The sequence below is a fragment of the Podarcis muralis genome, chromosome 4, assembly GCF_964188315.1.
Source record: "Podarcis muralis chromosome 4, rPodMur119.hap1.1, whole genome shotgun sequence".
In the NCBI taxonomy this organism is placed as follows: domain Eukaryota; kingdom Metazoa; phylum Chordata; class Lepidosauria; order Squamata; family Lacertidae; genus Podarcis; species Podarcis muralis.
In genome coordinates, this window is record NC_135658.1 from 667513 (window position 1) to 681036 (window position 13524).

At 50.2% G+C, this 13524-nt stretch overlaps 2 protein-coding genes across 12 annotated transcripts in view; one reads left to right on the forward strand and one right to left on the reverse strand.

Annotated features, from left to right (window-relative positions):
* LOC114589686 (uncharacterized) overlaps nucleotides 1–13524 on the forward strand; it is a 386543-nt gene that overhangs the window by 212095 nt on the left and 160924 nt on the right. The gene's annotated exons all lie outside the window — the stretch shown is intronic.
* The window catches only part of LOC114589761 (uncharacterized), a 498312-nt gene that overhangs the window by 12489 nt on the left and 472299 nt on the right, over nucleotides 1–13524 (reverse strand). The gene's annotated exons all lie outside the window — the stretch shown is intronic.

Consider the following 13524-nt stretch of genomic DNA (forward strand, 5'->3'; position numbering starts at 1 on the left):
TATTCCTTCACATCCTCCCTCACCCTTGGCCACCAGAACTGCCTGGTGACCAGTAGCATTGTTTTGTGTTGGCCAAAATGTCCCGCTGTGGGGTTGTCATGTAGTTGTTTGAGTATTCTTCTCCTCAAATCCCCCTCGGGTATGTACAATGCACCCTTATAGTACAAAGCCCCGCCCTTTACCTCAAATCCCCCGATTTTCTTCAGCACTTCGGATCTCCCTGATCTTGGTTTGTGCATACTGGTCCTCCCTTGTCAACCCGGCTAGCTCTTGTCTCCCTACCAACACTCCCCCACACACCCATCGGTCCTCGGGTATGACATGACGTACTTCCGGCACTCCCTCCCCTTCCAAGTTGTTCAGCTTCCTCGAGAAAAAGGCGCACGGCTTCCACACTCCCCGATCTCCCGGCTGGAGCAATATGCTCCCCACCGCTCTGTCTGACGCGTCCGTCTCCAGCCTCATCGGCTTCTGCAGATCCACATGTAGGAGTTGCTCTTCCGACGCGAAAGCCCTCTTAAGCTTTTCAAAGGACCGCTGGGCCTCTTCCGTCCATTCAAACTTCTTCTTACTGCTGAGACAATCCGTTATGGGTGCCGTTAAATGGGCGAAGTTCTTGATGAACTTCCTATAGAAGTTTCCAAACCCCAGGAACCTCTGTACGTCCTTCCAGTTCTTGGGCGTCTTCCATTCCAGCACTGCCTGCACCTTGCCTGGGTCCATGGCTAAGCCTTTGTCCGACAACCTGTAACCCAGGAACTCCACCTCTTGAGCGTGGAATTGGCACTTCTCCAGTTTGACCCACAGCTGGTGCTCCTGCAGTCTTTTCAGCACTTCCCTGACGTCTTTTACATGCTGCTCTTCGTTCTCCGAGTAGATCAGCACGTCGTCCAAGAAAGCCACGCAATTCTTGTACAGCAGTGACCCTAGCACGTGGTGCATGAAAGCTTGAAACGTGCTTGAGCCGGATTATAATCCGAAGGGCATAACTAAGTACTCAAAGGCCCCCAGAGGAGTGAACATGGTGGTTTTCCATTCTTCCCCCTCCCTCATCCTTATCAAATTGTACGCCCCCCGAAGGTCCAGTTTGGTAAAAATCTTCCCCTTCCTTACCCTGGTTAAGATGTCATCAATTCTGGGCATTGGGAAGGTCACTGGTTCCGACACCCGGTTCAACCCACGGAAATCCACTACGAGCCTGGGCTCCTTGGAGTCTCTCTTGTCCACAAAGAACACTGAACTACCCCCTACCGCCCTAGATTCCCGTATGAACCCTCTTTTCAAGTTCTTGTCAATAAACTTCCGCAATTCCTGCATCTCCCTATCTGACATGGCGTACAGCTTACCCACTGGCAGCTGAGCCTCCGGGAGTAGGTTGATCTGACAGTCAAAGGGCCTGTGAGGGGGTAGCCTATCCGCCTCCTTCTCGCTGAAGACTTCTTCCAAGTCCGCATACTGAGGTGGTACCTTCCCCTTTTCCCCTACTGCCATCTCTGCCACCCTGGCTACTGCCATCCTCAGGCGCCCCCCCCCATGGCAGTGCTCTACGCAGTGGGCCGACCCAAAGGTGACTGTCCGCTGGTGCCACCCTACTACTGGGTCGTGCAGTGCTAGCCAACTCATTCCCAGTATGATAGGTGGTCCTGCTAAGGTGGCTACGTGAAAGGCAATTGTCTCTGTGTGTCTGGAAACCGTCATTTTCATGGGCGGGGTCTGGTGGGTCACTTCCCCCCCCCCAAGAGTTCTCTCCCATCAATAGTTGTTACTTGCAAGGGACGTTCTAGAGGCACCACCTGGAGCTGGTGTTCCAGCGCAAAATCCTTGCTAAAGAAGTTGCAAGAACTGCCTGAATCCAGCAGTGCCTTCACTTTGATTGGGTGTCCGTTTGGGAGTTCTAGCACCACCTCTATGGCTATGGCTGCTCGGGGAGGGTCTGGGTTGGGCACTTCTACTGGTTGCTCGCCTGGCTGCTGTGCCCGCCTTCCTGCAGCCAAGCACTGTCGTTTCCCTGTGACTTATCCCTTTCCTCCTCACTCCCCACTGCCCCCACCATTCCTTGCCACGCCTTCTTCTGAGGGCACACTCTGGCAAAATGTCCTGGCTGCTGGCAGAGGAAACACTTCTTACTTGCTTTCCCCTCCTTCTTACGAACCTCGCTGGAGTTTGAAACCCCGCGCTCACTCACTCCTCCAATCTCCATTGGCTCCTCGGGTGGCACAGTTGACGCTGGCACGTCTGGAATGCGGTTGTCATGCCAACGCTCTGCTCTCCCTTCCCGCCTTTCCAGAGCGTGCGTCTCTTGCCTGACTCCCACAGCGAGCGCCAACTTGGTCAGCTGGTCCATCGACTCCGGGCGGCGTGAGCGGGAAAGTTCATCTCTCACCCAAGAGGATAAGCCTTCCTCAAATAACATTTGCACTGATTCGGAACTCAGATCCCACCCAAGTTTATGGATCAACATCGCAAATCGCGACCAGTACTCTCTCACTGACTGGTTCCCTTGTTTGCACCCCATCAGTTCTTTGCGAGTTACACTTTGTTCCACATCACTCGAGAACATGTGGTCCATGGCGCTAAAAAACTTTCTCAAATCCTTCAAAGCAGCATTCTCCGCCGCCATCAAGGGCGTGACCCAATCTCTGGCCCGCCCTTCAAGGTGCCCCACCACAAAAGCGACTCTTCCCCCCTCGTCTGCAAAGTCATCATACTGCAGGTCCAGCGCATACTGCACTTCTGTCTTAAATGCATTATAATCTCGGGGGTTGCCCCCAAACTTCTGCACTAGTCCTGGTACCTTCCTTGCGATGGGGGTAATCTTCCCCTGGGCATCCTGAGTCCTCCTTTCATCCAGCCGCACCGCTAGTAGAGCCAGTTGCTGTTCCAAATCTCTGTTTCTCTCCTCCAGACTTGGTCCTCCTTTGGCCCCCTCTCCTGCGCCGGCTCCTCCGGTTTGACTCATGACGGTGCCCCTCTCCTCTTGCACACAAGCAACGTAAAAGACTGACGAATTGCTGTAATGGGAATTGGGGTTGCTTGTGTGTAAACCTCCAACTGCTCCAAACTGCTTGGGGTGGTTGCGCTTTTCCCTGGCTGAGCAGCCCTTTGGCACGGCTGCTTCAGTCGCTGGCAGAATCCGTCAGTGGGCGTTTCCTAAACTTCCTCCAACATAAGAATTCCTTAACGGAAAATCTCCTCCTCGCCTCTCTGCGCGGAAGCCTTCTGCGCAGAGTGGGCGTGCCAAGCGGTGGTCCTCCACTCTCCTCACTGACCTCGCTGGAAGAGTCTCGGAGCCTCCCCTCCGAAGTGCTCTCAGCCTCTCCTTTCTTCCTGGTGTCACCTGGGCTTCCTTCCCCAGCGGAAGCTCTCTCTCTTCCCTTACTGGTTCCCTCTTCGGCATCATCGGTGAGCCTAACCTCTCCACTCTGCTCCGATGTCAGTTCCCTGACACCATGTTTTTATCTTGTATGTTTATGTTGTGAAATCTTCAGATGAAAGGCACATAAATATTAAAAATGATAATAAGGATATTGACAAGCTGGAACATGCGCAAAGGAAGGCGATTTATGTCTATATTTAATTTATATACCACCCAACCCAGTGGTGCCAACTTGAATATTAATATTGGAGGAAGGGGCCAGGTAAGAGTCTCGGAGCCTCCCCTCCGAAGTGCTCTCAGCCTCTCCTTTCTTCCTGGTGTCACCTTGACTTCCTTCCCCAGCGGAAGCTCTCCTCCCTTACTGGTTCCTTCTCCGGCATCATTGGGGAGCCTAACCTCTCCACTTGGCTCCGATTTCAGTTCCCTGACAATTACCTTTGTGGTTTGTCATTAACCAATGTATTTGTTATTAGATTCTGATGGGTTGTTGAATGTTGCTTTGTTTGATATACAGTAGTGGTAAAATTGTGGAAGCCTTTTGTGGAAAAAAGTATATTTCAGAGGTTTGATGGTTCATAACCCTGCTTTTTTTTTTAGTAATATCATAAAGTTATGTATCAATGGAAAGATAATTTAATCAAGAATGTAATTACCTGTATTCTATCAAATGTTATAGCCAAATAACTAGAAAAAGGAAGCACATTTGCTTAGGTTGACTTTTGTCATATTGTTATGTGATTGCTATCAAGTTGGTTGGTCTTCTTTCATTTCATGAGTTTGAAGAACATAATAGAAGAAAAGAAAAATATGTGAGAAGAAGAATCGGAGAAGATTTATATCCCACTTGCATCACGCCTACCGTGAAGCACCCAGTTAGTGTGATGATCTGGGGTTGTATGACAGCAAAAGGTGTGGGCAGAATTTGCTTCATTAATGGGAATGTAAAACCCCCAAATACATAAAGCAAACACTTGAGCCCAAACTGAAGCATGTGATCTTTTCCCAGATACTGAAGCATTTTTGTTTATTTTGTATTTCAGCAGGATTCAGCTTCATGTCATGTTGCTCCTTTGGGCAAAAGGTGGTTTCAAGATAATCACATTCCACTGCTGGGATGGCCTGGGAATAGCCCAGACCTTAACCAAATGGAAAATCGATGGAGCCGACAAAAGAATCTTTTAAGCAACCCAGCAATACAGTGGTACCTTGGCTTACGAACTTATTCTGTTCCAGTAGTCCATTCTTAAACCAAAGCATTCTTAAACCAAGGCGTTCTTTCCCATAGAAAGTAATGCAAAATGGATTAATCCATTCCACTTTTAAAAACAACCCCTAAAACATTTATTTAACATGAATTTTAATAATAATAATAATAATAATAATAATAATAATAATAATAATAATAATAATTTATTTGTACCCCGCCCATCTGGCTGGGTTTCCCCAGCCACTCTGGGAGGCTTCTAACAAAGATGAAAAATACACAAAAATGTCACATATTAAAAACTTCCCTAAACAGGGCTGCCTTCAGATGTCTTCTGAATGTCAGGTAGTTGTTTATCGCTTTGACATCTGATGGGAGGGCGTTCCACAGGGCGGGCGCCACTACCGAGAAGGCCCTCTGCCTGGTTCCCTGTAACTTGGCCTCTCGCAGTGAGGGAACTGCCAGAAGGCCCTCAGAACTGGACCCCAGTGTCTGGGCAGAACAATGGGGGAGGAGACGCTCCTTCAGATATACTGGACCGAGGCCGTTTAGGGCTTTAAAGGTCAGCACCAACACTTTGAATTGTGCTCGGAAACGTACTGGGAGCCAATGTAGGTCTTTCAAGACCGGTGTTATATGGTCTCGACGGCTGATCCCAGTCACCAGTCTAGCTGCCGCATTCTGGATTAGTTGTAGTTTTCGGGTCACCTTCAAAGGTAGCCCCACGTAGAGCGCATTGCATTAGTCCAAGCGGGAGATAACCAGAGCACGCACCACTCTGGCGAGACAGTCCACGGGCAGATAGGGTCTCAGCCTACGTACCAGATGGAGCTGGTAAACAGCAGCCCTGGATACAGATTTGACCTGTGCCTCTATGGACAGCTGTGAGTCCAAAATGACTCCCAGGCTGCACACCTGGTCCTTCAGGGGCACAGTTACCCCATTCAGGACCAGGGAATCCTCCACACCTGCCCACCTCCTGTCCCCCCAAAACAGTACTTCTGTCTTGTCAGGATTTAACCTCAATCTGTTAGCCGCCATCCATCCTCCAACCGCTTGTTACTATCTAACAAGACCATTGGTCCATAAAATGAAAGGAATAATCAATGTATACCACTGTATAAAAATTTCTATATCCCTCCCTTCATCCCAATCTCACACAGCGGTTCACAACATAAAAACACATAACGAGAACACGAGTTAACCAGCTTGACAATGAGTAGTAGTTACTTCCCTCTGGAAGTGGAGAAGAAGTTCCACACTGCTCAGATGGAGCTTGTTGGGCAAGACACAGATCTCTGCCCAAAAAGAGAGTTTCCACATTTGGGCATTCCAACATTGCTTGCTGGGAACGCTGATGCAGGAAGACTCTACGCCAAGCTGGAGAAGTGCCAGTTCGACGTGACGGAGGTGGATTTCCTGGGCTACAGGCTATCCAACAAGGGACTAGCCATGGACAGCGTCAAGGTCCGCGCGGTGTTGGACTGGAAGAGCCCGCGCAATCAGAAGGAGGTCCAGAGGTTCGTCGGTTTCGCCAACTTTTACCGCAAATTCATCAGAGATTTCGCGAAGGAGACGGCAGCAATCACGGACACTCTGAGTTCCAAGAAGAAGAAGTTCACTTGGACGGACCAGGTGGAGCGGTCTTTTCAGTAGCTTAAGAGCCTCTTCGCATCCGAGGAACAGCTGCTGCACGTGAATCCTGGCAGGCCCATGCGGGTCGAGACTGACGCATCCGACAGAGCGGTGGTGGCTGTTCTTTTGCAGGAGGATCCGCAAGGGAACTGGAGGCCCTGCGCTTTCTACTCCCGGAAGCTCAGCAAGGCGGAACAAAGCTACACCATCTGGGACAGGGAGTTGTTGGCCATTCACGCGGATTTCAAAGCGTGGCGGCACTTCCTCACAGGAGCCAAGCACACCGTGCAGGTCCGCACGGACAACAAGAACTTAGAGTATTGGCGCACGGCGAAGCTCCAGAGCCAGAGGCACATGCGCTGGGCGGAATTCTTCGCGGATTTCGACTTCCGAATAGAGTACATCCCGGGGGACTCCAATGTCATAGCCGATGCGCTCTCCCGGAAACCGCAATATCTCGAGGAAGCGGCAACAGTGGCAGCCAAGCACATTTTCGCACCGCAGGCGTGGGCGTGCGCTTCAGTCGTCGTCGACCTGGACGCGGTGCGACGCGCACTGCAAACGGATCAGTTTGCACAATCCAAGATGGAAGAGCTGCGCAGAGGTACAGCGAGGGACGACGAGTTCCAGATACGCGACGGTCTGCTAACTCGCAAAGGTGCCCTCTACGTGCCAGGGGACGATCTCCGCGCAAAGGTTCTGCAGCAGTTGCACGACGCACCCAGCGCGGGCCATTTCGGCAAGGAGAAGACAGCAGAATTGGTGACTTTTGGCGGCCCCAAATGCGAGGAGAGGTCGCAGATTACATCGCCAGGTGTGACACCTATCAGAGGTCCAAGCCAGTGCACAAGAAGCCAGCGGGACTACTGGAACCGCTGGAGACGCCACTGCAGCCGTGGGAGCGGGTGGCACTGGACTTTGTTACTGATCTGCCCAGCTCCCGAGGCAAGACGGCGGTACTTGTGGTTGTAGACCTGTTCACCAAGATGGTGCACTTCATTCCTTGTGCGAAGGTGGCAACAGCGGAACAGACCGCCAAACTCTTCATCGACCACGTGTTCAGAGTGCATGGGCTGCCACGGTCCATCCTGTCCGACAGGGGGCGCCAGTTTGTTTCTAGTTTCTGGCAGAAGCTCCTAGGTATCCTGAACGTCAAGATCAACTTAGCGTCGGCAAGACATCCACAGACCAACGGCCAAGCAGAGAGGGTCAACGCGATCATGCAGCAGTACCTGAGATGTTACGCCAATCAGCGACCCGCAGCTTGGGTGGACTACTTGCCAATGGCCGAGTTTGCCTACAACAACACGAAGCACGCGTCGACGGGGGTGACGCCGTTCTTTGCTAACAATGGGCGACATCCCAGAACCTTCCCGGGGTTGGTAACGACGGGGGAGGGGGTGCAGCAAGGGGCCGACCATTTAGCAGCAGAACTGCAGGAGGTGCACGAGGAGCTGCGGCGACATTTGGAACTAGCTAAACAAGCCTATAAAGTGCAGGCGGACAAACACAGGAGGGCGGGAGAAGACATCCAGGTGGGGGACTGGGTATGGTTAGCAGCCCAAGCGGTGCCGGCCAAGTCGTTAGCTAAGAAGAAGCTAGGACACAGACAGCTAGGGCCGTACCAAGTTGAGGCCAGGATCAATCCTGTAGCGTTTCGATTGACCCTCCCGGAAGGTTCCAGAATGCACCCGGTCTTTCATAGGTCGGTGCTCACACCCTACAAGGCCCCACACAGATTTCAGGAGTCAGGGACGGCACCAGACCCACGCAGAGAGTCACCCAAAAGGGGGAGGTCACCTAGGGCCGAGCCACTCAACGAGGTCACAGAGATTCTGGACTCAAGATGGGGGGAAGAGGGAGTAGAATATTTTCTCGCCAGAGAAGGTACCCCAGTCAGCGCCAACAGTTGGGTGCCGGACTATGCTTTGGACGAGCCTCTTCTCAAAGATGAGTTCCATGCCCTTTACCCACACAGGCCCATGCCAGCCGAGTATTTTGACGACTGGCTTTTTACGCCCACACTTTCAGCCAGCACTTTCCGGGGGTTTTCCTCCGCAGAGGAGACGACGCCAGAATCGAGCCCTCCAAGGGGATCGTGCTCGGGGGTGGACACGGAACCCTCTTACTGGTGGGACGAGCAACCAGAGGAGGACTGGCGCAGGAGGTGGATGACGGGGCCTTGGCAAACAGCACCAGACGAAGTAACAATGGGAGAGGAGACCGAGAACACGTTGGGGGACGGACCCGAGTTCGAGCACACATACACTGAACTGGAAGCAGAGGAGATCAAAGTAGACGAACTGTATCCAGCATCTACCCCCGCAATGACGGAGCTCCCAGAACCTGCGCCCGAAGGGCGGGAGGGGGGAAGGGGGGGTTTCAAGGGGGGGATGGATGTCAGGGGTTCAGGGAGAGAGGCACAGATGAGGGAGGAGACTGAGAGCGAGGGGGAAGAATCCCAGAACGACGAGGATGAGGATGACAATGACTTGAGGGATTCCATGAGTCTTTCAAGTGAATCGGAGGATTCCCAAAAGGGGGCGCCCGTGGTCAGGCCAAGGGGAGTCACAGGGGGGACTCGTCAGGAGCAGGGGAGCAGCAGGGGAACCCCGAGTGGGAGTTGGGAATCGGGGCCGGCTTCTCCGCCGGAACAGAGTGAAGGGGGTGGAGTTTCCAGTGTGACAGGAGAAGCAGAGCAGGAAGCAGAGAGGGGAAGGAGATCGGGGCAAGACGTCCTCCCAGAAGGGGCAGAGAGTAGTACAGGGAGTAGTGTAACTGTCAAGAGGAAGGTCAGAGGTAGCGAACGCGTGCCAAGTTCAAATGTGGAGGCGCGCGGAAATACAGAGAGCCCGGAGGAGGAGCCAGGTCCCAAAGCACGCAGGAGGGGGGAAGAGTTGTCTGGGGATTCAGCGTCAGGGGAATCCAGGAGGGGCGAAACCCCAGGGGGCAGGAAGACCCTGCGGAAAAGGAAGGAACGGAAGAGGTGGAGCAGCACAAGCCTCTTAAACTGGTGTAGAGGCGGGACTGACTCAGAGGGGACTTCAGCGGTCTAAGCGTAACAGACGTGGGGCTGCGCGCCTCGGCTGTGGAGCATACAATGAACTGCAATAAAGATCTTTGTATATAAAGTGGACTTGGCGTTGGTCTCTTGTGAGCTGGGACCTGAGGCGGCCCTGACAGCATCCATTATCAATTAGTTGAGGTTGCATTCCAGGGGGTTGGACCCTGTGAGGAGAACCTGAGCTTGCAGGGTTAAACAGCTCAGTTCTATCGCCCTGCCTTCTGAGGGGGCGGAGAGATCCTACATATACATCTGGGATCTGTTTCTTTGTTCTGTTATTCTGCTTTCGCTTTCGTCCAGTGCGGAGATGCTTTTTCTGCCTGATACACGATGATTTATACTGCTGTAAAATAAACACTTCTAGATTAGAGGAGCTGGCTGGACTCTTGATTTATGCACACTTAATGCAAGCACAGAGGCCCGAAGGCTAAACACGCTGTGTTTACTTTGCTGTGCTCAGAGGTCCGGGGAAAGCAGAATGCGCACCGGAAGCCTCCAGGACCTTTACCCTGAGCATTTCACAGACCCTTTTCCACCTCTGCAATTCTATGATTCAATAACTCAAGAGTCCTTAGATTTGCAAGCACAAAAGGTGCTGCTTTTAATTTTCATTCTGGTTTTGAAGTGTTGTTGTTGTTGTTTAGTCGTTTAGTCGTGTCCGACTTTTCGTGACTCCCTGGACCAGAGCACCCCAGGCACTTCTGTCTTCCTCTGCCTCCCGCAGTTTGGTCAAACTCATGCTGGTAGCTTCGAGAACACTGTCCCACCATCTCGTCCTCTGTCGTCCCCTTCTCCTTGTGCCCTCCATCTTTCCCAACATCAGACTCTTTTCCAGGGAGTCTTCTCTTCTCATGAGGTGGCCAAAGTACTGGAGCCTCAACTTCACGATCTGTCCTTCCAGTGAGCACTCAGAGCTGATTTCCTTAAGAATGGATAGGTTTGATCTTCTTGCAGTCCATGGGACTCTCAAGAGTCTCCCCCAGCACCAGAATTCAAAAGCATCAATTCTTCGGCGATCAGCCTTCTTTATGGTCCAGCTCTCACTTCCATACATCACTGCTGGGAAAACCATAGCTTTTACTATACGGACCTTTGTTGGCAAGGTGATGTCTCTGCTTTTTAAGATGCTGTCTAGGTTTGTCATTGCTTTTCTCCCAAGAAGCAGGCATCTTTTAATTCTGTGACTGCTGTCACCATCTGCAGTGATCATGGAGCCCAAGTGTACGTAACCCCAAAAGATCGTGAAGTAGGCTGTTTGGAACCCGAGGTACCACTGTAAAGATCAATTAATAGGGGCAATAATTGAATCTTGGCTTCACACTATTACAGCTGCAGAACAAAAAAAGAAAACTTCCTTCACTCCGTGGGAAGGCGCTGTAAGGCAGTAAAGAAAGCTAACGGTTACCAAAGTAAATATTGACATGGTGAGAATTTCTGTAGATCTCCTTTTTTCTTTGTGTTTCACATTTCTTCTTCATGACTGCTGTTCTAATAAATATTATTGCATTACATTCTTCATTAAATTATCTTTCCAAAGCTATATAATTTTTTGGTATTAGAATCATAGAATCATAGAATCATAGAGTTGGAAGAGACCACAAGGGCCATCGAGTCCAACCCCCTGCCAAGCAGGAAACACCATCAGAGCACTCCTGACATATGGTTGTCAAGCCTCTGCTTAAAGACCTCCAAAGAAGGAGACTCCACCACACTCCTTGGCAGCAAATTCCACTGTCGAACAGCTCTTATTGTCAGGAAGTTCTTCCTAATGTTTAGGTGGAATCTTCTTTCTTGTAGTTTGGATCCATTGCTCCGTGTCCGCTTCTCTGGAGCAGCAGAAAACAGCCTTTCTCCCTCCTCTATGTGACATCCTTTTATATATTTGAACATGGCTATCATATCACCCCTTAACCTCCTCTCCTCCAGGCTAAACATGCCCAGCTCCCTTAGCCGTTCCTCATAAGGCATCGTTTCCAGGCCTTTGACCATTTTGGTTGCCCTCCTCTGGACACGTTCCAGTTTGTCAGTGTCCTTCTTGAACTGTGGTGCCCAGAACTGGACACAGTACTCCAGGTGAGGTCTGACCAGAGCAGAATACAGTGGCACTATTACTTCCCTTGATCTAGATGCTATACTCCTATTGATGAGGCCCAGAATTGCATTGGCTTTTTTAGCTGCCGCGTCACACTGTTGGCTCATGTCAAGTTTGTGGTCAACCAAGACTCCTAGATCCTTTTCACATGTACTGCTCTCGTCAGGTGTCACCCATCTTGTATTTGTGCCTCTCATTTTTTTTGCCCAAGTGCAATACTTTACATTTCTCCCTGTTAAAATTCATCTTGTTTGTTTTGGCCCAGTTCTCTAATCTGTCAAGGTCGTTTTGAAGTGTGATCCTGTCCTCTGGGGTGTTAGCCACCCCTCCCAGTTTGGTGTCATCTGCAAATTTGATCAGGATGCCCTTGAGTCCATCATCCAAGTCGTTGATAAAGATGTTGAATAAGACCGGGCCCAAGACAGAACCCTGTGGCACCCCACTAGTCACTCTTCTCCAGGATGAAGAGGAACCATTGATGAGCACCCTTTGGGTTCGGTCAGTCAGCCAGTTACAAATCCACTGAGTGGTAGCATAGTCAAGACCGCATTTTACCAGCTTCTTTACAAGAATATCATGGGGCACCTTGTCAAATGCCTTGCTGAAATCAAGGTAGGCTACATCCACTGCGTTCCCTTCATCTACCAGGCTTGTAATTCTGTCAAAAAACGAGATCAGGTTAGTCTGACATGACTTATTTTTCAGAAATCCATGCTGACTATTGGTGATCACAGCATTCCTTTCTAGGTGCTCACAGACTGTTTGCTTAATGATCTGCTCCAGAATCTTCCCTGGTATTGATGTCAGACTGACTGGGCGGTAATTATTTGGGTCCTCTCTTTTCCCCTTTTTGAAAATAGGGACAATATTTGCCCTCCTCCAGTCTGCCGGGACTTCGCCTGTTCTCCAGGAATTCTCAAAGATGACTGCCAGTGGTTCTGAAATCACATCTGCCAGTTCTTTTAATACTCTTGGATGCAGTTCATCTGGCCCTGGAGACTTGAATACATCTAGACTAGCCAAGTATTCTTGTACTATCTCCTTAGTTATTCTGGGCTGTGTTTCCTCTGCTGAATCATTTGCTCCAAATTCTTCAGGTTGGGCATTGTTTTCTTTATCGGAGAACACTGAGGCAAAGAAGGCATTGAGGAGTTCAGCCCTTTCTGTGTCCCCTGTTTGCATTTCACCATCTTCTCCTCTGAGTGACCCCACTGTTTCTTTGTTCTTCTTTTTGCTACGGACATACCCATAAAAGCCTTTTTTGTTGCTTTTAACCTCTCTAGCAAGCCTGAGTTCATTCTGTGCTTTAGCTTTTCTGACTTTGTGTCTACACGTGCTGGCTATTTGTTTGAATTCCTCTTTGGTGGTTTCCCCCCTTTTCCATTTTTTGTACACATCCTTTTTTAATCTTAACTCAGTTAAAAGTTCTTTAGATAGCCACCCTGGCTTCTTTAGGCACCTTCCATGTTTCCGTCTCATTGGTATTGCCTGAAGTTGTGCTTTTACTATCTCCCTCTTAACAAACTCCCAGCCATCTTGAACTCCCTTTCCTTTTAGTATTATTGTCCATGGGATCTCACCCAGCACTTCCCTAAGCTTTATGAAGTCGGCTTTCTTAAAGTCGAGAAATTGAGTCCTAGTATGCTTGGCTGCTCCTTTCCGCTGTATAGTAAACTTCAGAAGAGCATGATCACTCGCGCCTAATGATCCTTCCACTTCTACCCCACTAACCAGGTCCTCAACATTGGTTAGGACCAGATCTAAAATGGCTGTTCCTCTTGTTGCTTCTCCCACTTTCTGGACAATGAAGTTGTCTGCAAGGCCAGTGAGGAATCTGTTTGACCGTATGCTCTTGGCTGAGTTTGACATCCAACAAATATCAGGGTAATTGAAGTCCCCCATTACTACTATCTCCCTTCCTTTTGCATGCTTGGCCATCTGTTCCAGGAAGGCATCATCTATGTCCTCCGTTTGGCTTGGGGATCTATAGTAAACTCCCACAATGAGGTCACTGTTATTCTTCTCTCCCTTAATTTTGACCCAAATGCTCTCACTTTGGCTTTGAGGTTCTAAATCTTGGATCTCTTCACAGGTATACACATCCCTGACATATAACGCCACTCCTCCTCCTTTCTTGTCTGGTCTGTTTCTTT